We start from the raw sequence: 27,566 nt of genomic DNA, 5'->3' as shown, positions 1-27,566 counted from the left end.
ATTCAATTTACCAACATTAACTCTAAAAACAGAAATTCTGCATAGTTCTCTATATTAAAAAAATAAAATTGGTAGTAAAAATCCTTACCACAGAATAGAGTCAGGGAGTCACAAGGGGAGAGAGACTTGCCCCGTGTTGGAAAGAGCATAGCTCAGCATCCACTCCACCGACCACCAGGGACCATGGCCCACTGGCTCCCCAGCTTGGCAGCTGTGGTGTGGGGTGTGTGGCCATGGCTCCCCCTGTGACTCACTACTGGAGACTCCCACCCAGCTCCTGGCGGGTGACTCCCACCTTCTGGTTCCCCACCCAGCTTCTGTGACTCTTGTGGAGTGGCAATGCCCTCCAGCTCCCCACTGACTCCTGTGACCTGCACACAGCAGTACCCCAGAATAGCAGCACCACCCCTGACAGTGGCAGCTCTCCATGGTCCCTCCCACTGGGGTCAAATTTGGGAGAGACACTTCCCCAATCCTGTGGAACATGGAGGGCAAATGACCTGACCTTCAGGGGTTCCAGAGGTGGAGTGTAGACAAGGCAGAGGCATGGTTTCTGAGGAAGAGAACCACACTCCTCCATGGTAACACCTTCCTGGGCACAGATGCAGGTGGAACACTCCCCAGTTTTCAATGATCACTGGATGGAATTAGGCCTGAACTAGTCCCACCTGCAGGTTGCACAGTAAGATGGCCTGCTTGGGGAAGCATTGTCTCCTCTTTGACTTAGGTGCAAATCCCTAGTGTACTTGAGTATTAGAGAGAGCTGGGCTGCAGCCCTGAGGGGTAACCAGTGGCTGGGGGTGATGGTGATACAAAGTGGGAAGAGGCGTAGGCCCCTGGAATAATTCTTTTGCTCGGCGGGCCTTTCTGACTCCATGGACCACTGGAACAAGTCACATTTGAGCTGCCAGTGGACGCCTGCTGTCCAGTTGCTGGAGACTTTTTGAATTCTCCCACTTGATCTGTGTTTGTGCTGGCCAGGACAATTGGTTTGGAACTCTTAATCTGGGATGATCAACTGGAGACTCCCCCAAGTGTGTTGTAGAGAGAGGGTCTGATTCTTCTCTCCCAGTTATTGCCAGTGGGGGCAGGCTGTCTTAATTGCTTATATTCCTCCCCAGCTGAGATTTCAATCCAAAGTCACTGATCCACTAGCTAAATGTAAGACAGACCCACCTAGCCCCATCATAACAAGCGGGTCCCCAGAGTCTCAGGCTGTAGTACTGAATGGGACCTTGGTAAAGCCATAGGGGAAAAGCCATGGCTCAGTCCCAGCACTCTGGTAAAGGGCTGATTAATTACATTTCCAGAAGCCCTCAATTTAATTCCACCTTACCAGCCTCTCTAAACAAACAGTGAAAACTAACCATGGGGCAGAATCAGTGGAAAAACCAGAGTAGATCCACTCCCCCAAGGCATGACAAAGGAGATGCAACAAAAGATCCTATTTATAAACAAATGGCTGAGATGTCATAAATTGAGTTCAGAATGTGGATAGCGAATAAGATTAAGAGAATTGAAGTAAAATTGGAATTAGAAGTTCAAGGAGTAATTCAAAAGTTGGCTCAAGAACTCAATGAATTCAAAGATAAAATCACCAAATATTTTGACAAATTGAGACAAGAAGCTTCATCCCTCAAAGACCTGAGAAATACAGTAGAATTCCTCAGTAATAGGATGGAGCAGGCAGAAGAAAGGATCTTGGACAGTGAATACAAAGATTTTGAATGCTCCCAAATGCTCAAAGATGAAGAGAAATTGAGAGCAAAGAGACCATTTCCTGAGACAGTTGTGGGACCACTCCAAAAAAAGCTAACATTTGCCTTATTGGAATTTCTGAAGGTGATGAGAATGATCTGACAGGCACAGATGCTCTACTCCAAGAGATTTTAGAAGAAAACTTTCCAAACATGGCAAGAGATACTGAAATTCAGATAGCAGTTTCAGAATCCTAGCACAACTCAATCCAAATAAAGCATTGCCATATACACATTGTAATTAACTTTGCCAAAGTTAATACGAAAGAGAAAATCCTGCAAGCAGCCAGGAGTAAGAAAATCATAATCTACAAGGGGAAGAATATTAGAATAACTGCAGATCTTTCTGCTGAAACTTTTCAAGCCAGAAGAAGATAGTCATTAACTTTCAATCTCCTGAAACAAAACAACTTTCAGCCCAGGATCCTGAATCCATCTAAACTGAGTTTCATTTTTGATGGAGAAGTCAAATACTTTAATGACATTCACACGTTGAAGAAATTTGCCATAACTAAACCCCCTTTTCAAGATATTCTCAGACCCATCCTCCATAATGACCAGCACGATCCTCTATATGACCAAAGTAAACTCACTCAGAAATCATTGATCAAAATCCAACTTCCACAGTGGCAAAAGTATCAAAAATGTCCACTGGTCTTTCAAAAAATTTGACACCCAAAATACTACCAGGCTTATCAATACTCTCAGTTAATGTGAATGGCTTAAATTGTCCTCTACAGAGGCATAGGTGGGCCGACTGGATACAAAAACTCAGGCCAGATATCTGCTGCATACAAGAATCTCATCTTATCTTAAAGGATAAATATAGACTCAGGGTGAAGGGATGGACAATGATAATCTAGGCAAATGGAAAACAGAAAAAAGCAGGGGTTGCAATTATATTTGCAGATACATTAGGCTTTAAACTGACAAAAGTAAGGAAAGACAAGGATGGTCACTTCATATTTGTTAAGGGTAACACTCAACATGATGAAATATCAATTATTAACATATATGCGCCCAACCAAAATGCTCCTCAATTTGTAAGCAAGACCCTAACAGACACGAACAATTTGTTATCTCCAGCCCCATAATAGTCGGCATTTTTAACACCCCTTTGGCAATGTTGGATAGATCCTCCAATAAGAAACTAAGCAAAGAAATTCTGGACTTAAACTTCACCATACAACAATTGAATTTAATAGACATCTACAGAACATTTCATCCTAAAAAAATTGAATACACATTCTTCTCATCAGCTCATGGAACAGCCACCAAAATTGATCACATTTTAGGTCACAAGGCTAACCTGAGCAAATTTAAAAGAATGGAAATTATTCCTTGTATTTTCTCAGATTATCATGGAATAAAAGTTGAACTCACCAATAACAGGAATCTGCATACTCATACAAAGACATGGAAACTAAATAACTTTATGCTGAAAGACAGCTGAATCAAAGATAAGATTAAGAAGAACATTACCAGCTCAGCGCCTGTGGATCAAGCGGCTAAGGCACTAGCCACATTCATCTGAGCTGGTGGGTTTGTATCCAGCCTGGGCCCACCCAAAACAATGATGGTTGCAACCAAAAAATAGCCGGGTGTTGTGGCAGGTGCCTGTAGTCCCAGCTACTTGGGAAGTGGAAGCAGGAGAGTTGCTTGAGCCCAGGAGTTGGAGGTTGCTATGAGCTGTGATGCCACCGCACTCTTCCCAGGGCGACAGCTTGAGACTCTGTCTCAAAAAAAAAGAAGGAAATTACCAAGTTTTTGGAACAGAATGATAATAAAGACACAAATTATGAGAACCTCTGGGATACTGCAAAGGCAGTCCTAAGAGGGAAATTTATAGCACTGCCAGCCTTTCTTAAGAGAACAGAAAGAGAGGAAATCAACAACTTAATGGGACAGCTCAAGCAACTGGAAAAGGAAGAACACTCCAACCCCAAACATAGCAGAAGAAAAGAAATAACCAAAATTAGAGCCGAATTAAATGAAATTGAAAACAAAAGATCAAAAATCAAAAGTTGGTTTTTTGAAAAGTTTAACAAAATAGATAAACCCTTGGCTAGTCTAACTAGAAACACAAAATTAAAACCCCTAATCTCGTCAATCAGAAATGACAAAGGTGAAATAACAACAGACACCTCAGAAATTCAAAAAATTCTTTTTTTTTTTTTTTTATTGTTGGGGTTCATTGAGGGTACAATAAGCCAGTTACACTGATTGCAATTGTTAGGTAAAGTCCCTCTTGCAATCATGTCTTGCCCCCATAAAGTGTGACACACACTAAGGCCCCACCCCCCTCCCTCCATCCCTCTTTCTGCTTCCCTCCCCCATAAACTTAATTGTCATTAATTGTCCTCATATCAAGATTGAGTACATAGGATTCATGCTTCTCCATTCTCGTGATGCTTTACTAAGAATAATGTCTTCCACTTCCATCCAGGTTAATACGAAGGATGTAAAGTCTCCATTTTTTTTAATGGCTGAATAGTATTCCATGGTATACATATACCACAGCTTGTTAATCCATTCCTGGGTTGGTGGGCATTTAGGCTGTTTCCACATTTTGGCGATTGTAAATTGAGCTGCAATAAACAGTCTAGTACAAGTGTCCTTATGATAAAAGGATTTCTTTCCTTCTGGGTAGATGCCCAGTAATGGGATTGCAGGATCAAATGGAAGGTCTAGCTGGAGTTCTTTGAGGTTTCTCCATACTTCATTCCAGAAAGGTTGTACTAGTTTGCAGTCCCACCAGCAGTGTAAAAGTGTTCCCTCTCTCCCCATCCACGCCAGCATCTGCAGTTTTGAGATTTTGTGATGTGGGCCATTCTCACTGGGGTTAGATGATATCTCAGGGATGTTTTGATTTGCATTTCTCTAATATATAGAGATGATGAACATTTTTTCATGTGTTTGTTAGCCATTCATCTGTCGTCTTTAGAGAAAGTTCTATTCATGTCTCTTGCCCATTGATATAAGGGATTGTTGGCTTTTTTCATGTGGATTAATTTGAGTTCTCTATAGATCCTGGTTATCAAGCTTTTGTCTGATTGAAAATATGCAAATATCCTTTCCCATTGTGTGGGTTGTCTCTTTGCTTTGGTTATTGTCTCCTTAGCTATACAGAAGCTTTTCAGTTTAATGAAGTCCCATTTGTTTATTTTTGTTGTTGCAATTGCCATGGCAGTCTTCTTCATGAAGTCTTCCCCCAGGCCAATATCTTCCAGTGTTTTGCCTATGCTTTCTTGGAGGATTTTTATTGTTTCATGCCTTAAATTTAAGTCCTTTATCCATCTTGAATCAATTTTTGTGAGGGGGGAAAGGTGTGGGTCCAGTTTCAGTCTTTTACAGGTAGACATCCAGTTCTCCCAACACCATTTATTGAATAGGGGGTCTTTCCCCCAAGGTAAGTTCTTGTTTGGTTTATCGAAGATTAAGTGGTTGTAAGATGTTAGTTTCATTTCTTGGTGTTCAATTCGATTCCAAGTGTCTATGTCTCTGTTTTTATGCCAGTACCATGCTGTCTTGACCACTATGGCTTTGTAGTACAGACTAAAATCTGGTATGCTGATGCCCCCAGCTTTATTTTTGTTACAGAGAACTGCCTTAGCTATACGGGGTTTTTTCCAGTTCCATACAAAACGCAGAATCATTTTTTCCAAATCTTGAAAGTATGATGTAGGTACTTTGATAGGAATGGCATTGAATAGGTAGATTGCTTTGGGAAGTATAGACATTTTAACAATGTTAATTCTTCCCATCCATGAGCATGGTATGTTCTTCCATTTGTTAATATCTTCTGCTATTTCCTTTCTGAGGAGTTCATAGTTTTCCTTATAGAGGTCCTTCACCTCCTTCGTTAGGTATATTCCTAGGTATTTCATTTTCTTTGAGACTATGGTGAAGGGAGTTGTGTCCTTAATTAGCTTCTCATCTTGACTGTTATTGGTGTATACAAAGGCTACTGACTTGTGGATATTGATTTTATATCCTGAAACATTACTGTATTTTTTGATGACTTCTAGGAGTCTTGTGGTTGAGTCTTTGGGGTTCTCTAAGTATAAGATCATGTCGTCAGCAAAGAGGGAGAGTTTGACCTCCTCTGCTCCCATTTGGATTCCCTTTATTTCCTTGTCTTGCCTAATTGTATTGGCTAGAACTTCCAGCACTATGTTGAATAGTAAAGGTGACAGAGGACAACCTTGTCTGGTTCCAGTTCTAAGAGGAAAAGTTTTCAGTTTTACTCCATTCAGTAAAATATTGGCTGTGGGTTTGTCATAGATAGCTTCAATCAGTTTTAGAAATGTGCCACCTATGCCTATACTCTTCAGTGTTCTAGTTAGAAAAGGATGCTGGATTTTATCAAATGCTTTTTCTGCATCTATTGAGAGGATCATGTGGTCTTTATTTTTGCCTCTGTTAATATGGTAGATAACGTTTATGGACTTGTGTATGTTAAACCAGCCTTGCATCCCTGGGATGAAGCCTACTTGATCATGATGAATGACTTTTTTGATGATAAGCTGTAATCTATTGGCTAGGATTTTGTTGAGAATTTTTCCATCTATATTCATGAGTGAGATTGGTCTGAAATTCTCCTTTTTGTTTGGGTCTTTTCCTGGTTTTGGTATCAGGCTGATGTTTGCTTCATAGAATGTGTTGGGGAAGATTCCTTCTTCCTCAGTTTTTTGGAATAATTTCTGCAGTACAGGAATAAGCTCTTCCTTGAAGGTTTGATAGAATTCTGGTGTGAAGCCATCTGGACCAGGGCATTTTTTGGTTGGAAGATTTTTTATTGTTTCTTTGATCTCGGTGCTTGAAATTGGTCTGTTCAGGAGCTCTATTTCTTCCTGGCTAAGTCTAGGGAGAGGGTGTGATTCCAAATATTGATCCATTTCCTTCACATTGTCAAATTTCTGGGCATAGAGTTTCTGGTAGTATTCAGAGATGATCTCTTGTATCTCTGTGGGATCAGTTGTTATTTCCCCTTTATCGTTTCTGATTGAGGTTACTAGAGATTTTAATTTTCTATTTCTAGTTAGTCTGGCCAATGGTTTATTTATTTTATTTATTTTTTGAAAAAACCAACTCCTTGTTTCATTAATTTTCTGAATGATTCTTTTGTTTTCAATTTCATTGATCTCTGATTTGATTTTGGATATTTCTTTTCTTCTACTGAGTTTAGGCTTAGATTGTTCTTCTTTTTCCAATTCCATAAGATCTCTTGGGAGATTGTTGATGTGCTCTCTTTCTTTTTTTCGAATGTAGGCATCTAAAGCGATGAATTTTCCTCTCAAAACTGCTTTTGCAGTATCCCACAGGTTTTGGTAGCTTGTGTCTTCATTGTTGTTCTGCTCAAGGAAGTTAATAATTTCCTGTTTTATTTCTTCCTGCACCCATCTGTTATTCAACAGAAGATTGTTTAATTTCCATGCCTTTGGGTGGGGTCGAGCATTTTTGTTAGAGTTGAGTTACACCTTTAGTGCCTTATGGTCTGAAAAGATACAAGGTAAAAGTTCAATTCTTTTGATTCTGTTGATATTTGTTTTGTGTCCCAGGATATGATCAATTTTGGAGAATGTTCCATGGGGTGATGAGAAGAATGTATATTCTTTATCTTTGGGGTGGAGAGTTCTATATGCGTCTATCAAGCATAGTTGTTCTAGGGTCTCATTTAAATCTCTTATATCTTTGTTTAATTTCTGTTTAGAGGATCTGTCCAGCTCCGTAAGAGGTGTGTTAAAGTCCCCTGTTATGATGGTATTAACAGCTATCATATTGCTCAGACTGAGTAAGGTCTGCTTCAAGAATCTGGGAGCATTTAAATTGGGTGCATAAATATTTAGAATTGAAATGTCTTCTTGTTGTAGTTTTCCCTTGACCAATATAAAGTGACCATCTTTGTCTTTTTTGACTTTAATTGCTTTAAATCCACATGAATCTGAAAATAAGATTGCAACTCCTCTTTCCTTCTGAATTCCATTTGCCTGAAAAATTGTCTTCCAACCCTTGACTCGGAGCTTTAATTTGTCTTTTGAAGCCAGGTGTGTTTCTTGCAGACAGCAAATGGATGGCTTGTATTTTTTAATCCAGTCAACCAATCTATGTCTCTTCAGTGGGGAATTCAAGCCATTAACATTTATTGAGATAATTGATAAGTGTGATAGTATTCTATTCGTCTTATTTTGTGAGAGTCCATTGCTTAGTTTTATCTTTTGGATCAGTGTGGAGGTTAGGTTCTGTCCTTTAATTTCTGAGTTCTTACTTTGATGCTGATCCATTGTGGTGGTCAGTGTGCAGAACAGGTTGAAGTATTTCCTGTAGAGCTGGTCTTGTTGTGGCGAATTTCCTCACTGTTTGTATATCCGTAAATGATTTGGTTTCTCCGTCAATTTTGAAGCTTAGCTTAGCAGGGTACAGAATTCTGGGCTGAAAATTGTTCTGTTTAAGTAGATTAAAGGTAGATGACCATTGTCTTCTTGCTTGGAAAGTTTCATTAGAGAAGTCTGCGGTCACTCTGATGGATTTGCCCCTGTAGGTCAACTGGCGCTTACTCCTGGCAGCTTGCAGAATCTTTTCTTTTGTCTTGACTTTGGACAGGTTCATCACAATGTGTCTTGGAGAAGCTCGGTTAGAGTTGAGGTGACCCGGGGTCCGATATCCCTCTGAAAGCAGTGTGTCAGAATCTTTGGTGATGTTTGGGAAATTTTCTTTTATAATAATCTCTAGTATGGCTTCCATTCCTCTGGGGCATTCTTCTTCCCCTTCTGGAATTCCTATAACTCGTATGTTGGAACGCTTCATAAAGTCCCATAATTCTGACAGTGAACGTTCTGCTTTCTCTCTCTTCTTTTCTGCCTCTTTTACTATCTGAGTTATCTCAAGAACTTTGTCTTCTACCTCTAAAATTCTTTCTTCTGCATAGTATAACCTGTTGCTGATACTTTCCATTGCATCTTTAAGTTCCCTGATTGACTGTTTCATTTCCTTCAGCTCTGCTATATCCTTTTTATATTCTTCATATTGTTCATCTCTGATTTGATTCTGTTTTTGGATTTCCTTTTGGTTATTTTCCACTTTATTAGCAGTTTCCTTCATTGTTTCCATCATTTCTTTCATTGTTTTCAACATGTGTATTCTAAATTCCTTTTCTGTCATTCCTAACATTTCTGTATAGGTGGAATCCTCTGCAGTAGCTACCTCATGGTCCCTTGGCGGGGTTGTTCTGGACTGGTTCTTTATGTTGCCTGGAGTTTTCTGCTGATTCTTCCTCATGAGTGATTTCTTTTATCTGTTTCCTTGCCCTAATTTTTCTTTCACTTCCTCTTGCTCTTTAAGTTCTTGTGCCTGTGGACTAAGGGTTACAGGACCAGAAGGGTGAGAAGGTTGAAGAGCAAAAAGGGATGAAAGAAAGGAGGACCGAGTGATAAGAAAAAAAAGAAAGATAGAGAAAGGAGAGGGGGTGGGAATAAGGAATATTGACAAAAAGAAGAGAGTCACAGAAAGAGGGAGACAGGGCAATATAGGTGTACTGTAGGGTACTTTGACACAACCTTAAAAAACTCCACCTTCGGGGGCGGAGCAAGATGGCAGCTGAGTAACAGCTTCCTTGCATCTGGGAACCATGAGTCTGGGGAGATAGGACTCCAGGCATCTCTGGCTGGTGGGAACTGCCTAGCATCACAGATAAAAGAAATCACTCATGAGGAAGAATCAGCAGAAAACTCCAGGCAACATGAAGAACCAGTCTAGAACAACCCCACCAAGGGACCATGAGGTAGCTATTGCAGAGGATTCCACCTATACAGAAATGTTAGGAATGACAGAAAGGGAATTTAGAATACACATGTTGAAAACAATGAAAGAAATGATGGAAACAATGAAGGAAATTGCTAATAAAGTGGAAAATAACCAAAAGGAAATCCAAAAACAGAATCAAATAAGAGATGAACGATATGAAGAATATAAAAATGATATAGCAGACCTGAAGGAACTGAAACAGTCAATCAGGGAACTTAAAGATGCAATGGAAAGTATCAGCAACAGGTTAGACCATGCAGAAGAAAGAATTTCAGAGGTAGAAGACAAAGTTCTTGAGATAACTCAGACAGTAAAAGAGGCAGAAAAGAAGAGAGAGAAAGCAGAACGTTCACTGTCAGAATTATGGGACTTTATGAAGCGTTCCAACATACGAGTTATAGGAATTCCAGAAGGGGAAGAAGAATGCCCCAGAGGAATGGAAGCCATACTAGAGATTATTATAAAAGAAAATTTCCCAAACATCACCAAAGATTCTGACACACTGCTTTCAGAGGGATATCGGACCCCGGGTCGCCTCAACTCTAACCGAGCTTCTCCAAGACACATTGTGATGAACCTGTCCAAAGTCAAGACAAAAGAAAAGATTCTGCAAGCTGCCAGGAGTAAGCGCCAGTTGACCTACAGGGGCAAATCCATCAGAGTGACCGCAGACTTCTCTAATGAAACTTTCCAAGCAAGAAGACAATGGTCATCTACCTTTAATCTACTTAAACAGAACAATTTTCAGCCCAGAATTCTGTACCCTGCTAAGCTAAGCTTCAAAATTGACAGAGAAATCAAATCATTTACGGATATACAAACATTGAGGAAATTCGCCACAACAAGACCAGCTCTACAGGAAATACTTCAACCTGTTCTGCACACTGACCACCACAATGGATCAGCAGCAAAGTAAGAACTCAGAAATCAAAGGACAGAACCTAACCTCCACACTGATGCAAAAGATAAAACTAAGCAATGGACAATCACCAAATAAGACGAATAGAATACTACCACACTTATCAATTATCTCAATAAATGTTAATGGCTTGAATTCCCCACTGAAGAGACATAGATTGGTTGACTGGATTAAAAAACACAAGCCATCCATTTGCTGTCTGCAAGAAACACACCTGGCTTCAAAAGACAAATTAAAGCTCCGAGTCAAGGGTTGGAAGACAATTTTTCAGGCAAATGGAATTCAGAAGAAAAGAGGAGTTGCAATCTTATTTTCAGATACATGTGGATTTAAAGAAACTAAAGTCAAAAAAGACAAAGATGGTCACTTTATATTGGTCAAGGGAAAACTACAACAAGAAGACATTTCAATTCTAAATATTTATGCACCCAATTTAAATGCTCCCAGATTCTTGAAGCAGACCTTACTCTGTCTGAGCAATATGATAGCTGATAATACCATCATAACAGGGGACTTTAACACACCTCTTACGGAGCTGGACAGATCCTCTAAACAGAAATTAAACAAAGATGTAAGAGATTTAAATGAGACCCTAGAACAATTATGCTTGATAGACGTATATAGAACTCTCCACCCCAAAGATAAAGAATATACATTCTTCTCATCACCCCATGGAACATTCTCCAAAATTGATCATATCCTGGGACACAAAACAAATATCAACAGAATCAAAAGAATTGAAATTTTACCTTGTATCTTTTCAGACCATAAGGCACTAAAGGTGGAACTCAACTCTAACAAAAATGCTCGACCCCACCCAAAGGCATGGAAATTAAACAATCTTCTGTTGAATAACAGATGGGTGCAGGAAGAAATAAAACAGGAAATCATTAACTTCCTTGAGCATAACAGCAATGAAGACACAAGCTACCAAAACCTGTGGGATACTGCAAAAGCAGTTTTGAGAGGAAAATTCATCACTTTAGATGCCTACATTCGAAAAACAGAAAGAGAGCACATCAACAATCTCACAAGAGATCTTATGGAATTGGAAAAAGAAGAACAGTCTAAGCCTAAACTCAGTAGAAGAAAAGAAATATCCAAAATCAAATCAGAGATCAATGAAATTGAAAACAAAAGAATCATTCAGAAAATTAATGAAACAAGGAGTTGGTTTTTTGAAAAAATAAATAAAATAGATAAACCATTGGCCAGACTAACTAGAAATAGAAAAGTAAAATCTCTAAAAACCTCAATCAGAAACGATAAAGGGGAAATAACAACTGATCCTACAGAGATACAAGAGATCAACTCTGAATACCACCAGAAACTCTATGCCCAGAAATTTGACAATGTGAAGGAAATGGATCAATATTTGGAATCACACCCTCTCCCTAGACTCAGCCAGGAAGAAATAGAGCTCCTAACAGACCAATTTCAAGCACTGAGATCAAAGAAACAATAAAAAAGCTTCCAACTAAAAAATGCCCTGGTCCAGATGGCTTCACTCCAGAATTCTATTAAACCTTCAAGGAAGAGCTTATTCCTGTACTGCAGAAATTATTCCAAAAAACTGAGGAAGAAGGAATCTTCCCCAACACATTCTATGAAGCAAACATCACCCTGATACCAAAACCAGGAAAAGACCCAAGGAAAAAGGAGAATTTCAGACCAATCTCACTCATGAATATAGATGGAAAAATTCTCAACAAAATCCTAGCCAATAGATACAGCTTATCATCAAAAAAGTCATTCATCATGATCACGTAGGCTTCATCCCAGGGATGCAAGGCTGGTTTAACATACGCAAGTCCATAAACATTATCCACCATATTAACAGAGGCAAAAATAAAGATCATATGATCCTCTCAATAGATGCAGAAAAAGCATTTGATAAAATCCAGCATCCTTTTCTAATTAGAACACTGAAGAGTATAGGCATAGGTGGCACATTTCTAAAACTGATTGAAGCTATCTATGACAAACCCACAGCCAATATTTTACTGAATGGAGTAAAACTGAAAGCTTTTCCTCTTAGAACTGGAACCAGACAAGGTTGTCCTCTGTCACCTTTACTCTTCAACATAGTGCTGGAAGTTCTAGCCAATACAATTAGGGAAGACAAGGAAATAAAGGGAATCCAAATGGGAGCAGAGGAGGTCAAACTCTCCCTCTTTGCTGACGACATGATCTTATACTTAGAGAACCCCAGAGACTCAACCACAAGATTCCTAGAAGTCATCAAAAAATACAGTAATGTTTCAGGATATAAAATCAATATCCACAAGTCAGTAGCCTTTGTATACACCAATAACAGTCAAGATGAGAAGCTAATTAAGGACACAACTCCCTTCACCATAGTTTCAAAGAAAATGAAATACCTAGGAATGTACCTAACGAAGGAGGTGAAGGACCTGTATAAAGAAAACTATGAAATCCTCAGAAAGGAAATAGCAGAGGATATTAACAAATGGAAGAACATACCATGCTCATGGATGGGAAGAATTAACATTGTTAAAATGTCTATACTTCCCAAAGCAATCTACCTATTCAATGCCATTCCTATCAAAGTACCTACATCATACTTTCAAGATTTGGAAAAAATGATTCTGCGTTTTGTATGGAACCGGAAAAAAACCCGTATAGCTAAGGCAGTTCTTAGTAACAAAAATAAAGCTGGGGGCATCAGCATACCAGATTTTAGTCTGTACTACAAAGCCATAGTGGTCAAGACAGCATGGTACTGGCACAAAAACAGAGACATAGACACTTGGAATCGAATTGAACACCAAGAAATGAAACTAACATCTTACAACCACCTAATCTTTGATAAACCAAACAAGAACATACCTTGGGGGAAAGACTCCCTATTCAATAAATGGTGTTGGGAGAACTGGATGTCTACATGTAAAAGAGTGAAACTGGACCCACACCTTTCCCCACTCACAAAAATTGATTCAAGATGGATAAAGGACTTAAACTTAAGGCATGAAACAATAAAAATCCTCCAAGAAAGCATAGGTAAAACACTGGAAGATATTGGCCTGGGGGAAGACTTCATGAAGAAGACTGCCATGGCAATTGCAACAACAACAAAAGTAAACAAATGGGACTTCATTAAACTGAAAACCTTCTGTACAGCTAAGGAGACAATAACCAAAGCAAAGAGACAACCTACACAATGGGAAAGGATATTTGCATATTTTCAATCAGACAAAAGCTTGATAACCAGGATCTATAGAGAACTCAAATTAATCCACATGAAAAAAGCCAACAATCCCTTATATCAATGGGCAAGAGACATGAATAGGACTTTCTCTAAAGACGACAGACGAATGGCTAACAAACACATGAAAAAATGTTCATCATCTCTATATATTAGAGAAATGCAAATCAAAACAACCCTGAGATATCATCTAACCCCAGTGAGAATGGCCCACATCACAAAATCTCAAAACTGCAGATGCTGGCGTGGATGTGGAGAGAAGGGAACACTTTTACACTGCTGGTGGGACTGCAAACTAGTACAACCTTTCTGGAAGGAAGTATGGAGAAACCTCTAAGCACTCAACCTAGACCTCCCATTAGATCCTGCAATCCCATTACTGGGCATCTACCCAGAAGGAAAAAAATCCTTTTATCATAAGGACACTTGTACTAGACTGTTTATTGCAGCTCAATTTACCGTTGCCAAAATGTGGAAACAGCCTAAATGCCCACCAACCCAGGAATGGATTAACAAGCTGTGGTATATGTATACCATGGAATACTATTCAGCCATTAAAAAAATGGAGACTTTACATCTTTCGTATTAACCTGGGTGGACGTGGAAGACATTATTCTTAGTAAAGCATCACAAAAATGGAGAAGCATGAATCCTATGTACTCAATCTTGATATGAGGACAATTAATGACAATTAAGGTTATGGGGGGGGAAGCAGAAAGAGGGAAGGAGGGAGGAGGGTGGGGCCTTAGTGTGTGTCACACTTTATGGGGGCAAGACATGATTGCAAGAGGGACTTTACCTAACAATTGCAATCAGTGTAACTGGCTTATTGTACCCTCAATGAATCCCCAACAATAAAAAAAAAGAAAAAGTTAACTAGTAAAATAGCCTGAAAGGTAAAAACAAAATGATTGGAGCTGGCAGGTATCTTAGAAATGACTGAGTTTATCCAACTCATTTTGCTGATGAAGAAATGAGGTGAAGATAAAAGAGAGAAGAGGGGCCTGGGCCAGTTCTCACAGAGAATTAGTCATTGTGTTGGGACTCCTGACTTTTAGTTTCACTCTCAACATGAGTGTTTTTGTATTTTTTATTTACACAAAGAAATATTTTGGTAATAATTATGTAGACATATTTTGTACTATCCTAAGTTACTAATTGTGCATAATAAAGCATTTTATGATTGGCAAAAAAAAAAACAAAAAAAAAACTCCACCTTCTGGGGGTGCCCAGTTGGGTGGTTCCCTTGAGGTCAGCAGCTCTTTGCTAACCTGATCAAACACAGTACCCCACCTCCACCAAGGAGAGAGGAAAGACAAAAATGCTATAAATCAAACCAAAACCAGCAAACAGAAAACTTTACGGGGCTACAATTGGGTGAAAAACCAAATGATAGCGGTAGAACCACTAGCATAAATGAAGTTCTAATTATTGAAATAGGCAGCAATGGGAAATTATAATTAAACTAGAAAAATTGAGAAAGAAAAAGGGATCTGTATGGAAAAGATTGAAATTAAAAAACAAAAGAACATCAACAACGTCAAAATAAACAAAACAAAACAAAACAAAAAAAAATACAACCAAACCAAAAAAAAGAAAAAAATACACAACCAAAAACAAAGCAGTTTGTATATGTTATTGAATATTGTCTGGGCAACACGTGGTTTTCTGGGGTATGAGATGTTAGTCACAGTTCTAATACGACTGGAGGCTGCTGATTTCTCAAACCCCAGCAGGTAGACACCCTAAATCTCTCTTCAGCCCACTTAAAAGGCACTTTGAACTTGTAAACTTGCTGAGCCGAAGCTTTCCCAGCTTTCTCGCTGGAATCACTGCTGAAGTGGCTATCCACTTACCCAGTGTGCCAAAACCGGTCTCACTCTGCCCCTGAGGGTTAGGGCTGCAAGGCAGCTCAAACCCCACCCTTAGGCTACTTGGTTGCTGGGTTACCAGCTCCCACCCGTTTCTAGCTCTGCGACCCTGAGGGCGGAGCTTGCCGGGGCAGATCACTGACAATGGATCCGTGTGACCCACCGCCAAACACTATTAGCTCCGTCTGGCTCAGCGGCTCAGACTGGGGCCTAGACAAGGGCCAAAGTTCTCCGCACTCCCGCTCAGGCCTTCCCCAAGGCAGTTCAACTCAGTGCCAAGTCCAAGGACATCAAAACAGTTCACAGGTAAGGCCTTTCTGGTTTGCAGTCTCGCTGCTACTGAACTTACAGTTGTGGGCGGGTTTAGAGGATTGCACACACGCGACCACTTGCCGGTTTTCCACTGTTTTAGTCCTCCTCTTGGGGTCCAGAAGTCTCTCGCTGACTCCCTGTATCTTCATAGGAGTGATGATAGGCAGTTCCCACCAGCCAGAGATGCCTGGAGTCCTATCTCCCCAGACTCACGGTGCCCAGATGCAAGGAAGCTGTTACTCGGCTGCCATCTTGCTCCGCCTCCCTTCAAAAAATTCTTAATGAATACTACAAAAAACTCTATTCTCAGAAATACTAAAATCTGAAAGAAATTGACCAATACTTCGAAGCACACCACCTTCCTAGACTTACCCAGAAAGAATTAGAAATGTTGAACAGACCTATACCAAGTACTGAAATAGCATCAACTATACGAAATCTCCCCAAAAAGAAGAGTCTGGGCCCAGACGGCTTGACACTGGAATTCTACCAAACCTTTAAAGAGGAACTAGTACCTATATTACATAACCTTTTCCAAAGCATAGAAAAAGAAAGAATACTTCCCAACGCATTCTATGAAGCAAATATCACCCTGATCCCCAAACCAGGAAAAGACTCAACAAGAAAATTATAGACCAATATCTCTAATGAATATTGATGCAAAAATATTCAATAAGATCCTAGGAAACAGAATCCAGCAAGACATCAAAAAAATTATACACGATGATGAAGCAGGTTTCATCCCAGCGTCTCAAGGCTGGTTCAATATACATAAATCTATAAATATAATATATCACATAAACAAAATAAAAACCAAAGACCATACGATTCTCTCAATTGATGCAGAAAAAGCTTTCGATAATATCCAGCATCCCTTCATGATCAGAACACTTAAGAAAATAGGTATAAAAGGGACACTTCTTAAACTGATAGAGGCCATCTATGGCAAACCCACAGCCAATATCATATTGAGTGGAGTTAAATTGAAATCATTTTCACTCAGATCAAGAAGCAGGCAAGGTTTCTCATTGTCTCTACTGCTCTTTAACATTGTAATGGAAGTCTTAGCCATTGCAATTAGGGAAGAAAAGGTGATCAAGGGTATCCATATAAGGTCAGAAGAGATCAAACTTTCACTCTTCACAGATGATATGATTGTATATCTGGAAAACCCCAGGGATTCAACTACAAAACTCTTAGAAGTGATCAAGGAATACAGCAACGTCTCAGATACAAAATCAATACTCACAAAACTGTAGCCTTTATATGTACCAACAATCCATGCTGAAAAAACAGTCAAGGACTCTATTCCTTTTACAGTAGTGCCAAAGAAGATGAAATATTTGGGAATTTACCTAACAAAGGATGTGAAAGATCTCTATAAAGATAACTATGAAAGTTTAAGAAAAGAAATAGCTGAAGATGTTAACAAATGGAAAAACATACCATACTCGTGCCTGGGAAGAATCAACATTGTTAAAATGTCCATACTACCCTGTAGCAGCCCATATAGCATATGGCTAGGAGGAGTGAGAGTTACAAGAACACCTGTATAGCTCAATAATGGAACACCTTGGTGAAAAGGGCATGGGGAGGGATTTAGCTCTTGTAACAAGCATGAGAGAGCTTGCTAGATGAGAGCATTAGTGAATTGGGAGTCTCTACACCTGTGGTGTTGAGAGGCACAAGATCAGCCTTATATTAGGCTGCAGGAGAAGGCAGTTGGGGATGAGTTCATTCTATCACTACCACTCACTCTGACTTTATCACTTCTCCTGCCTGCAGAATGCCAGCATGGCTCCTCTCTGCTGAACTAAGCTCTATGAAAGACTTCTAAAGACTAAGATCTATTCTAAGACTACTTCACCCTCAAAGACACTCTTTCTTTCTCTCTCTCTCTCTCGCTAAGGAAAATAGCTCTCAGGCACCTAAGAGCAATTGTTCCTAAGCAAGGTAGCATAGCGGTCCATGTCTGGTACCTAGATAAGCCAGGGCTTGAGACCAACCAGTCCTGGGCCTGATAAGTGGCATTCATGAAGGGACCCTGACAAGTGGTGTCAGAAGTGGGATAGTGAACACCACTGACACTACCCAAAGCATTATACAATTTTAATGCAATCCCTATTAAAGCACCACTGTCATACTTTAAAGACCTCAAAAAAACAATACTTTATTTTATATGGAATCAGAAAAAACCTCAAATAGCCAAGACTTACTCAGAAATAAAAACAAAGCAGGAGGAATCATGCTACCAGACCTCAGACTATGCTATAACTCGATAGTGATCAAAGCAGCATGGTACTGGCACAAAAACAGAGAGGTAGATGTATGGAACAGAATAGAGAACCAAGAGATGAACCCAGCTACTTGCTGTCATTTGATTTTCGATAAGCCAATCAAAAACATTCAGTGGGGAAAAGACTCCCTATTTAATAAATGGTGCTGGGTGAACTGACTGGCGACCTGAAGACTAAAACTGGACCCACACTTTTCACCATTAACAAAGATAGACTCTCACTTGATTAAAGATTTAAACTTAAGACATGAAACTATAAAAATACTAGAAGAAAGTGCAGGGAAAACACTTGAAGAAATTGGTCTGGGTGAATATTTTATGAGGAGGACCCCCTGGGCAATTGAAGCAACACCAAAAATACATTACTGGGATCTAAGCAACCTAAAAAGCTTCTGCACAGCCAAGAACACCGTAACTAAAGCAAACAGACAGCCCTCAGAATGGGAGAAGATATTTGCAGGTTATGTCTCCAACAAAGGTTTAATAACCAGAATTCACTGAGAATTCAAATATATTAGCAAGAAAAGAACAAGTGATCCCATCTCAGTGTGGGCAAGGGACATGAAGAGAAACTCCTCTGAAGAAGACAGGCACATTGCCTATAGATATAAGAAAAAATGCTCATCATCCTTAATCACCAGAGAAATACAAATCAAAACCACTTTGAGATATCATCTAACTCCAGTAAGATTAACCCACATCACAAAATCCCTAAACCATAGATATTGGCGTGGATGTGGAGAAAAGGGAACACTTGTGCACTGCTGGTGGGAATGCAAACTAATACATTCCTTTTGGAAAAGTGTTTGGAGATCACTTAGGGATCTAAAAATAGACCTGCCATTCAATCCTGCAATTCCTCTACTAGGTATATATCCAGAAGACCAAAAATCTTTATAACAAAGATATTTGCACCAGAATGTTTATTGCAGCAATTCATAATTGCTAAGTCGTGGAAGAAGCCCAAGTGCTCATCAACCCACGAATGGATTAATCAATTGTGGTATATGTACACCATGGAATATTATGTAGCCTTAAAAAGATGGAGACTTTACCTCTTTTATGTTTACATGGATGGAGCTGGACATATTCTTCTTAGCAAAGTATCTCAAGAATGGAAGAAAAAGTGTCCAATGTACTCAGCCCTAATATGAAACCAATTTATAAACACCCACATTTCCATATGAAAGCTATAACCCAACTACAGCCCAAGATGACAGGGAAAAGAAAAGGGGAAGGGGAAGGGAGAAGGAAGGATGGGTGGAGAGAGGGTAACTGGGGGGACCACACCTGTGGTGCATTTTACAAGGGTATATGTTAAATCTACTAAGGGTAGAATATAAATGTCTTAACAAAGTAACTAAGAAAATGGGATGAAGGCTTTGTTAACTAGTTTGATGAAAGTATTTCAAATTGTATATAAACCCACCACATTGTACTCCATAATTGCATTAATGTACACAGCTATGATTTAATAAAAAAAAAACCTTCCCACTAAGTAAACCCAGGACAAGATGATTTCACTGTTAAGTTTTATCAAAATTAAAGAAAAAATGACACAAATCTTAAAGCCTTTCAGAAAAAGGAGTAGGAGGCAGGCACACATTTAAACTTACTGTATGAGACCAGGATGACTCTCTTACCAAACCTGAGAAAGATACTGCAAATACCATCTCCTTTATGAACAAAGATGTAAACATCCTGAAAAAATATTTTGAAAACTGATCTGGGAATATGTAAAAAGAATCATGTATCAGGAACCAGTGAGGTTTATCCCAGGAATGCAAGGTTAGTTTAATATTCAAAACCAAATTAATGCAATTCAGCACAGTCAGAGAGGGAAACATATATGCTAAGGTTAATAGGTACAGAGACACCTTGGACCACACTCAACGCTTGTTTACGACAAAAACTCTTATGAGCTAGCAGTGGGATGAAACTTTCTCATAAATATAGAAAACATTTCATTCACTTCACACTTAATATGAAAATATTGAGTAGCATTATCAATATTATCCCTAGTATAGGAAAAGCACAAAGATGTCTGACGTATCACTGCTATTAAATATCACACTGGAGGTCCTGCCAATATCCTAGGACAGTCAAATACACGAAATCATAAAGATTGGAAAGAAGGAAGTAAATGCGTTTTTATTCACAGATAATCATGGTTATTTACAAGGAAACACTAAAACATCATCAACATCATCAAAGAAGACAGGCACATTGCCTACAGACGTATGAAAAAATGCTCATCATCCTTAATCACCAGAGAAATACAAATCAAAACCACTTTGAGATATCATCTAACTCCAGTAAGATTAACCCACATCACAAAATCCCTAAACCATAGATGGGATAAGAAAACCTAATCTAGTTAGAGGTGAAAGTAGGGAGTTCACAGGATACAAAGTCAACTTAAATAATCAATCATACATCTATAAAGTAGCAGTTATTACTTGGAAAAATAAGTTTAAAAACTCTTTAAAATAGTTTTAAAAATTTAAGTTTCAGGAATAAAGATAAATTTCAAAACTTTAAAATAGTTTTGAAGTACATTAAGTTTCAAGTACATTAAGACTTCTCTACTATGAACTTGAAAACATTGCTGAAAGAAATTGTAGGAGATGTAAACAGTCATGGATCGTAAGACTCAATACTGTTAAAAATGTTAATTATCTCTAAATTAATCCATAGCTATCTCAATCAATATTTCTAGTCATTTTACAGAAGTTGACTCTAAATTCTGACATTTGTGTGAAAATACAAAGAATCTCAAACCCTCAAACAATCTTGACAAATGATGGAGTGGAGGCATGCCGCCTCATTTCTGGACGAATTGCATGGTGCGGTGGTCAGGAGACTGTGGAGCTGCACAGGAGCAGGCCCTGGGGTCAGTGGATAAGAGCAGAAAGTCCTCACACGGAGCAACGTCTGTGTGGCTGGTTCTTGTCATTGAGGTGACATTTCCATAATACACAATTAGCCATCTTGGTGTTTTGTGCACTCATATGTTGTGAAGTTGCCGTGGTTAGCGGACGTTTTTACTAGGGTACTGAGCAAACTCACTTCGGCAAGAGAAATCTCAGTAAATGATGCTCAGACAAGTGGATGTATGAGTGAGGGAAAGAGAGGACGTCAGCTCCTCCCTCCCACACACCAGCTGGAGACGTGTCACAGACTAAGGGACGAGATCTCAGACTACAAAGCTGCCAGCAGGAAATAGACGCCACTGCTTTCTCTGGACACACGAAAGGAAAAACTGATACATCTGACTTCATGAAAATTACAAACTTCTCACACAAAGACACTGTTAAGAGAATAACACGCAGCTTTGTGCAGTGGCAGTATCGTAGCCAATGAGGTTTATCCGAGGCGCGATTATTGCTAATTGAAAGAAAATAATGTGCAATCCACAGGGCGGGAGTAAGGGGCTGCAGTGTGTTATCTCCAATACAGAACTTTCATCCCAAACGTACAAAGAACTGTCACCAATCAAAAACAAAAACAGACATTGGACATCAGTAATCACAAGGACATGCAACGAGAAGCCAGTGATGTGGCTTCCTACACCCCCAGATGGCTGAGATTGACCAATAACACTGATGTTGGTGAAACCGTAGAGCCACTGGAACTCTCAGGCTCTGTCGGTGGGATTGTAAAATCGTAGGATCCTTCAGAACACTGTTTGGTTGGTTATCTCTTAAGTTAAACATACACCTACCCTAAGACCCAACAATCTCATTTCTTAATACTTACTCCAGAGGGATGGAAATATATGTCCCAATCAGAAAATAACTCAAATATCCTTCAACAGGAAATGGATGAACAGCTGCTGGTGTGTTCATACGATGGAATCACTGGGCAACAAGGGGGATAGCCCACAGCATGAGGAAGCACAGAAGCTCAGAGTGAAGATGGCAGTCAGGGAGCAATGCTGTCTGTGTGATCCGTTTATGTCACATCCAAGAGGCAGAGCCCATCGATGGTGATGGAGATCAGACCAGGGCTGGGGACTGCCACGGTGCAGCGGGAGCATCTTTCTGGAGTCCTGGCTGTGCTGTCCCTGCTGTGCGGCCCCGGGGAGTGAAGTCCCCAGCACTGGTCACACAGCACAGCGAGTGTACTTGCATCCTGCCTGTGTGCAGTTTACCTGCAAACCAGCGGTGCCTGAGGCCACCTGCATATGCCGTGTCCTGTAATCAGATCTGGTCACTCCGGGATGTTTGGGAATGTCGTGTCCTGATGGACAGCTAACATACTCCAGGGCATCCGGTTAGCTACTGCTGAGAACCCCTGCAGAGGTTGGATTTACCGGGTCTGTGTAACTTGCCCCAAGGAAACTGGTAACCGGAGCCGAAGCTGCATCTTCCAAGAAGTTCCGAGGGCCCCTCACCCCACCTCTGCCTGGCACGCCATTGCTTGTGCCTGTGGTGGTTGGAATGGCACACAGACCGCCTGGCCATCTTCCTGTTCAGGGGAGGCTTGACTAGGCACCTGACAGGAAGGGCCCCTGATGCCCAGTGCCCTGAGGTGGAAGTTGCAGACCACCAGAGGTCACACTTTGACCAAAGGAGGACCAGAGGAGGGGGCTGGCAGCCTCTGGGGGGAATACATTTGCAGGCTGCCCGTCCCTGCTGCCTGTGCACGGCCAGGTCCCTCCAGTAGTGGTGCCTGTGTCTCCTGGGATGGGCCTCATCAGGGGTGCTAGCCCCCAGGGCCAGCCTGATGACTCTCTAGGCAGGGAAGCAGCAGCTGGGGCCTGAAAATCCACTCTCTAGGACCGTACAGGGGTCAGCTGGGGCTGAGGTGTGACCTTCCCAGCCCTGGCCACCCTGGCAGGGTGCATGCGGGAAAGGGACCATGGTACAGGCACCAGTTGGGCCAGCTCCTGCTGGGGTCTTTGGGGTTCCAGCAGGACTCACAAGCAGCAATGGCAGGATGGGGTGCTCCTAGGCCCACTACTGGCCACCCTGCCTTTCTGTAGCCCTCTTCTGAGTCCAGCCATCCTTGGAGCTCTCCTTTCTGTGCCAAAATTATCTGGAAATACATGCTTCTCAGGCCTCGGGGAGGAGGTAGGGTGTAAGTTAGTGTTTGGTGAGACCGGGATTCCAGGCCATGGAGATGGGTCGGCCCTGATGGAACCCTGGACAGCAGCGGGTGATGCTGGGTGACCCTGCCCAGGCTGTGAAAACCTCCCAGGGGACAGCTGACCCCACTCAGGAGGTCACTGGCGGGCTGGGATTTTCTGGGAGACGTTGACTCAGGCCTGAGGCTGTGGTCTCGTTTGGGGCTCGGCCAGCCAGGGCACAGAGGCATTCCTAGTGTGTCTGTCCTTCAGCGGCAGAGATAAGCCACACAGCTGCTTCTGCGGTGTTGTCAGGGAGCAAAAATAGACCACGACTCTGTTTCCCAGAAGGGCCCTGCTGTGGGCCTGGGCCAGCAGCCACCTGCCTTCCCTCCTCCCCTCTACATTCTCATGGAGGGGGCAAAAGGAGACGGGGTGGGGGCCGACCCTCAAGACACACCCCTCTGTTCTCCCTGAAGGGATTGGGGATGTGAGAGCTATGGGGGCTCCGTTCCCAGCCTCGCAGACGGGCTCTGGGGCCCTGGCCAGATCCAGAGCAGGGCAGTCAGCACTGTGGGTGTGGGGCTCTGGGAGGGAGAGAGAAAGCAGCTCCTGCTGCTTGCTGAAGCCAGGGGGTTCTGGAAGTTTCCCGTGGGCAATGGCCACAGCCTGGGGGCCCCAGGCTGCACCTAGGCCAGGGAGGCAGGCTGGTGAAGGGCCCAGCTCCAGCACCCAGAGCACCTGGCTGGGTGCACTCTCCCTCTCCCCGCCTCCTAATAGGATGGGTTCCTGTGTCCCAGAGCTGTGATCCCAGCTGAGTGATAGAGGCCACACCTGGGTGGGGAGTGAGTGGGCGGTGGCTGGTGGGGACTTGCGGTCACACCAATCAGTGACCCTAAAGGGATAGGGGCCACAGGTGGAAGCTGAATTGAGGCTCAGTCACCCCAACAGCTGGGCTTTGGGGGTGGCCTGCAGGGGTCAAGTGAGGGGCAGTATCACCTGCAGGCTGGGCGTCTCCCTGGCACCAGGGCCCGTCACCCTACCCTGCTGCTCACCCTGGCTCCAGCCCCTGGAGCAGGCCTATGTGGAGATGGCTGGGCTGGCTCAGGGTCCCCAAGGAGGCCAGGGGGCCCAGAGTGCTGCTCCTTCAACCTGCACCTCACAAGGAATGGGGGTTCTGTGAACTTGGGGGTTCGAATATCAGAGCTCCCACCTTGGGCCGGGGATCCTCACAGCCCCTGCCCCTCCCCCCTCTTCACTTCCCCCTCCCTGCACCCCTCCCTCCCTCCACTACCCCTGCCCTGTGCCCCTCCCACCCTCTCCACTACCCACACCCTGCGCCCCAGTGTGTTTATGCCCCACTTCCCTCCTATAGCACATTTTGGAGGTGGATGTAAAGAAAATTTTGATCTTTTAAAATAGATTTCACAAAGGAGGTGGAGGGAGGGAAGGAAGGGATGAATTTGTTGTGTATCTGCTCCTAAAATAGGCCAGCGTAAGCCTGGTGTGTACAGCCGCTGGCCATGGCGCCCTCCCCTGGCCCCAGAGCCCAGGATGGTGGCGAGCCCACACGCTGACTCTGGGCTTTCTGGTTCTCAAACCGGAGGGCTGTGGGGCCCAGGAGCTGCGTGAGAAGCTGGTGATGAAGCCAGGGCGCTCACACCACCCACCTTGCCGGCTAGCATGTGTGGACAAGTGTGTGCTCACATGTGGGTGACAGGAAATGGAGTGGGCTGCCAATGCTCGCCCTGGTGTGACCAAGGCTGGAGAGGCGCAGGGAGGGGGCTGGTCAGTGTCTTGAGGCCCCTGTGCTGGTCAGCCCCATTGTGGTTGGTGGTTGGTGGTTGGTGGCTGGTCAGTGGCTGGCCGGTGTGAGCCACGCTGTCCCTTGCACACATGGCTCTCAGCACGCCTAGACCCCAGCTTACTGCCGCATCACCTCCCGAGTCAGGCTGGATACTCAGGCAGGCACCTCCTCCAGAAGAAGCCCCTTTTAGCAGCTGGTCCTCCTTCTGGAGGACACCTTTCATGGTCTCTGAGCCTGACCTGCTGCCTGCAGCCCCAGGACCTCACCTGTGGGTACCAAGGGGCCCAGTGCAGCCTGCCTGGGTGTTAGGGCTTGGCAGGGGAGGCTTCTGGCCCCTTCCATGAGCTGCTCTGCCCCCACACCAAGTGCAGCCTCTGTGGAAAGGCCATTCAGTGGTCAGGAATCTTTCCTGCATGAGACAGAGATGTTTTTTCTAAAACTTAAAACATGAAAATTGATTGCTTTATGGAGTTGGAAGACGTAAGGGGGGGATGGATTTCAGACATGGCCGGGTCCAGGAGATTAGATCATGTGTCAGATCCCTGTCTGTCTCTGCTGCTTTGCCTGTGTGGTTTTATCCTCAGGTGGACTCCGATGGCCCTATGAAGCTCCAGGTATGCAGCAAGTCTCTGTTTTCAGTAAATGTCTAAACCTTACCCAGCACTCAGACTGGCCTGCCTGGGACGTGTGTCCACTGCCACATCTGGAGCCCTGCAGGGTTATTTCCAGAGGAAACACGAAGACTCATTACCCATGAAACAGAAGGACTGTCAGAGGTAGACCACAGGTGCCCCCAATATGTGGCTGTGCAGAAGTGGCCAGCAAGTACCCCCATGGCTGACAGCCCTCCTTGGTGACAGCCCTCCTTGGTGGCATTCCCTCCTTGGTGATAGTCCTCCTGGGAGGGGTTGGGGCTCCTCTCACCAAACTTTCTTCCTTTAGAATGAAACTGGTGTGGCTGCTGGGACCTGCCTCTCCAAAAGCCCCGCAAAGCTTCAAAGGGGCCTGTGTGCCCTAGCTTTGATCTCAGAAGGGAACTTGCTCAGAAACATGATCAAAAGGAATGTGTGCCATGCCAGGCATGCACAGCCGGGCCGGGCAGAAATCAAGGCCCTTTCATCGCAGGCTGCGGGAGTCCCCGTCTGAAGAGACTTAAACGTCCTTGAAAGCACTTTTCTTTTTTATTATATTTGAAATTCAGCAACAAAAACGGCTCCCATCTTGCTTATCTGGAGGCTGTGAGACAAGAAAGTGGAGCACAGTCTTGGAAACAGGCCGAGGTTGGTGACATTTTCTCAGGACAGTGCCACGCCCATGGGGCCCCAGCCTGGCTCAGCGAAGCCACCGTGTGTCACTGGGCACATGTCCCCTTCCTGGCCCCAGTCTGAGCTTTCCTAAGGGCAGCCATGTTGATGGCCTTGCATTGCACCAGGCTGCCCTGGGACGGTCCCTGCAGTCCTTCAGGCCTGGTGTTTTATGGTTCTAGGGTCCAGGCACAAGGTGATCTGCTGAAACTCTAGGATCAAATGACACACACTTCATAGTCACTTCAGAAAGTCAGCCTTCCAAATTCTAGATTCCAGTCTGGCAGCAGAGAAAAGCATGTTTTTTAACTCGGGTATAAAGCAAGCGTGAGCTGCAGAGAGGACAGGGGGCGGAGGCCTCAGAGGAGTGAACTACACCTGGCAGCCCTGGCCCTTGGAGGCACGATCCCCAAGGCCAGGGGGCTAGGAAGGGTGGCAAACACTGATGGCTCCTTTAAGGGGTTTGGGCATGCGAAGCAGGGGAGGGTGACAGTGGCCAGCAGGACACAGGGCTAAGGGACACCTGTGAGAAAGGAGGCCCTGGGGGCAGCCAGACCACAGTGGGGGCGCAAGGGTGAGGGAATGATTGGAGGTTTGAGGCTCTGACTCCCTCTTGCTTAGAGTTGACATTATGGCTAAGGAAGAGGAGTGTGGGGGAGCTGAACCCTGGAGAGACCCTGGCTCTGAGGTCAGGTGATGTCTGCACCTGTGTCCCAGGACTTAGAGATGGATGGTCACAGCTAGCCTGACAGAGGGGCTGGGCTTTCAAGGACTTGGGCAGGAAGGTAAGTCATGATGCTCCGATTGGTAGGGCCCTTGGGCCAGGAGGTGTGAGTGAGGGGCCTGGGACTCCCCCAGCCTCAAGAACATCCTGGTGAACCTTCCACTTACAGGGCCTGGGCTCAGAGGACAGCCTGTCCTGGGCCCCACCTGTGCGTTTAATGGGGGTAGGGTAAAGCGAAGGAGAGGACCCAGCGGGTGGGATCCTCATGACTCAGTCCCTCTCACCAGCATGTAGCAGCCAGTCCCCAGACACACTTCTGATTCTAACACCTCCTCGGCATTGAACCTGACTTTCCTAAGGTCACATGACTGAGATGCTGGCTTGGGAACCTCAGCCTGTGCATTCGAACTCGCGTTCTCTCCTGAAACAGGGATGGCACACTGCCGGGGGCCGTGCCCAAACTGGGGCCATTTGGGCAT

At 43.2% G+C, this 27,566-nt stretch overlaps 1 pseudogene; it reads left to right on the top strand.

Moving 5' to 3' along the window:
- The first annotated feature begins 21,514 nt into the window (after positions 1-21,514).
- LOC128590899 (uncharacterized) lies at positions 21,515-21,591 on the top strand (annotated as a pseudogene).
- Positions 21,592-27,566: the final 5,975 nt, after the last annotated feature.

Source organism: Nycticebus coucang, chromosome 7, assembly GCF_027406575.1.
Source record: "Nycticebus coucang isolate mNycCou1 chromosome 7, mNycCou1.pri, whole genome shotgun sequence".
Classification (NCBI taxonomy): Eukaryota; Metazoa; Chordata; class Mammalia; order Primates; family Lorisidae; genus Nycticebus; species Nycticebus coucang.
This window is presented reverse-complemented; position numbering and strand designations above follow the sequence as displayed.